General features: G+C 41.0%; 1 pseudogene; it reads right to left on the bottom strand.

Moving 5' to 3' along the window:
- Window positions 1-1,388: 1,388 nt before the first annotated feature.
- Window positions 1,389-2,589, bottom strand: LOC147904146 (uncharacterized; annotated as a pseudogene).
- Between the last annotated feature and the right edge of the window lie 336 nt (window positions 2,590-2,925).

Genomic DNA, 2,925 nt, shown 5'->3' with positions numbered 1-2,925 from the left:
TCTCGTATAACTACACGGGAACCAGGTAACTCTACTTGTAAGCCCCCCATATGAGGAGAAGGCATTTGAGTAGCTCGGTTATCCGGTAGGTCTTGGTTTGGACACCAAATGGGGGCCATGTGTGGCTTGATGGCTGGACGGCAGATAGAGTTGGCACACTGCTAACTAGGCTACATGCAAGTGCAGGAAGGCATCCCATGACTGACTGCATTGAGGGTAAATGGAGCATTTCTCAGGGCAGCCCACTCTTGGGTTACGGGGTCCGTTTGGAGCCCTAGATGATGTCGGAATGTAGTCTGTAGGTTAGTTGCTCTATTCTGTGCCACAGTTCTAACGTGTGGTCGGTGGCCTATTTTGGGACTGTGACCTCCAATTGGACGTTTTGGGCCGACTGGGTCAGTCTCCCAATTGGGTCTAACCAACTATGACTAGTGGCTATATAAGAGCAAGCCCGTGAAGCCCATAATCATCATTGGCTATAGCAATCTTGATTCCTTAGCATCCACCCTTCATCCTCTACTATTTTCAGCATGCCATCGAAGCTTCTCATAGGAGCGCACAGCTGGGAGGCAGCGCCATCTATTGTATCCTGGGAGGCAGCGCCATCTATTGTATCAGTTTTACAGTAATCAAATTTTTTATTCTCCATACTATCTGCTTTTCTCTCTTGCATACGAGATCCTGTTATCTATTGAGCATAGACGTTGTATTATTTTCTTACATTTAGGACTATTAGTAGCACTTAGTACTAAGTAATATTTAGTACTTAGAAGTATTAGTAGTATTTAGCACTATTAGTAGCAATTAGTAATTAGTACTATTTAGGAGCTAGTATTTAGCACTTAGCACAGTGTAGTACTATTTAGCATTTACTACTATTTAGCATTTAGTACTAGTTAGCACTTAGCACTATTGAGCACTTAGCATTATTTAGCACTATTAGTAGCACGTAAGCACAAAGTAATATTTAGTACTTATTTAGCAGTATTAATAGTACTTAGCACTTAGTACTATTTAGCATTCATTATTTAGCACTTAGCACTTAGTACTGTGTAATAGTATTGTTTGTTGTTTGGAATTAGTTTACATATTTTGGATTTTTTGTTCTTACTTATACTCTTAAGTATTAAATAGTATTGTTTGCTTTTTGAAATCGAGTAATGTTTATGACTTACTAGTACTGTTTGGTTTGAATTAGTATTGTCTCTCTTAATAGCTTTAGCAAATGTCAAAGAAAGTGTTGTTGCATTTACAGTGAGGTACCATTATGAAGGCACGTGATTGAGTATATTGCATCTACCCATGGTGAGCATCTAGCCAAATTATTCGTTAAGCAAACCAAGTGATGTAATGGATTTATTGAGGTTTTAACAAAGACTTACAAGAGACTAGGGTATATCACCTTTAGACAAACATTGCCAACTCGGGCCTACTGTATATGTTAAAAGTGTAGTAACTGCATAGATATAATCTTTTCCCATCTCCCCAATATACTCAAATTGAAATGAGAGAGATTTCAATACCCCATTTTGAACATTCAACTCAGTGTTAGATATGCTCAATGCCCCTCCATCCTAGTAACCACCAATGGTCCAAGGTCCTCAAGTTTTAAGGCCCCCATATGAGAAGAAGCCATGTGTGAGCCCGGGACACTGGATGGATCCTGACTTGCATGTCAGATGATGTCTATCAATGAGACCATTGATGGTAAAAAGGTGATTGGGTGGAGCCCCTTGCTCTCGTTGGGGTCTGGGGGCCAACTGGCCCCCAGCTAGGGGGTCCCAGGGGGGCCAACGGCCCCCCTGGTGGGGGTTTGGGGGCGAGAGCCCTCGAGGCGATGGTATAGGAAATATTCCTTGAATATTCCATGGATGACTAGTCGGTTCCACCAACTAGGTTGATTGGTCGGCTCCATCGACTACATTGATCCGATTACCACCCTCATAGCTTAAAAAATGCCACCTTCCCAGTCTATTGTACCAGATCAGATCTTCCAATAGAGTTCTAGATAGTAGCTCTTCACCTAGTATCTGTCTAGATCGCCATCTAAGCTCCACTGTGGGAGCACACGGGTGGATGGAGCCATCATCTATACTACATTAGTATTGAAGGAAAATTTTGTTCATCTTCAATTTGCTGTGTACTCTCTATTTTTTGTTTAGTTTTTGTTCTGCTGCGCCGTGTAATTTAACACTCGGGAACCTTGCATTTATTCATAAGAGCTGGCAAGACAGTGAACGAGGAATCAGTTTCAGCAACAATAGCAATGGCCAAAGTGGTGTAGACTCATTTTTTACACTCTTGCACTTTTGAATTGTTAAGAAGAATAGCTAGGACGTCTTATGGACCAATAAGTTTAGCAATGTATGCAAATGTATTCACAGTGGGCCCTCGTGATCCCTCTTTTGTGATCTTCAAGCATTTCTAAGAGCTGAAATCATATTCTCATCCACTTTCAGGATGGCAGAAACTCAGCTCCTTTGTTAGCAATTCTCCCCACTAGATCAATGCAATTCTCTTGAACTTCTCATGTCTATTCTTTAAAATTTGTGTTAAATGCAAAAGCCGGTCCTTGATGGGAGGAGTCATTTTTTTCATACCAATTACATTTACACTGCCCTTTAATGCACCCAATATGGACCCAAGAACTTTCGGGTACTCCCCCAAATATTCATATAAAACCACACTAAGATGACCCATAAGTTCCTCCTCATAGCACTAATTCATTACAACTATAATCCAAGAGATAAGATCAGTTGCTTGTTGCCTTATTTTTGCACTCTTGCTATTTAGCTAATGCCACTTGATCATGTTGCATATTTGGGATAGATATGATTTAACACGTAGGCCTAAGGCATTTACTATTGCCCCAGAGCCATTAAGCATCACACCTGCGTCACATTAGCATCAATGTTGGTGTTTGGT

Source organism: Dipteris shenzhenensis, chromosome 3 (genome assembly GCF_047967505.1).
Source record: "Dipteris shenzhenensis isolate YYH24624 ecotype China chromosome 3, Dip_SZ_1.0, whole genome shotgun sequence".
Classification (NCBI taxonomy): Eukaryota; Viridiplantae; Streptophyta; class Polypodiopsida; order Gleicheniales; family Dipteridaceae; genus Dipteris; species Dipteris shenzhenensis.
This window is presented reverse-complemented; position numbering and strand designations above follow the sequence as displayed.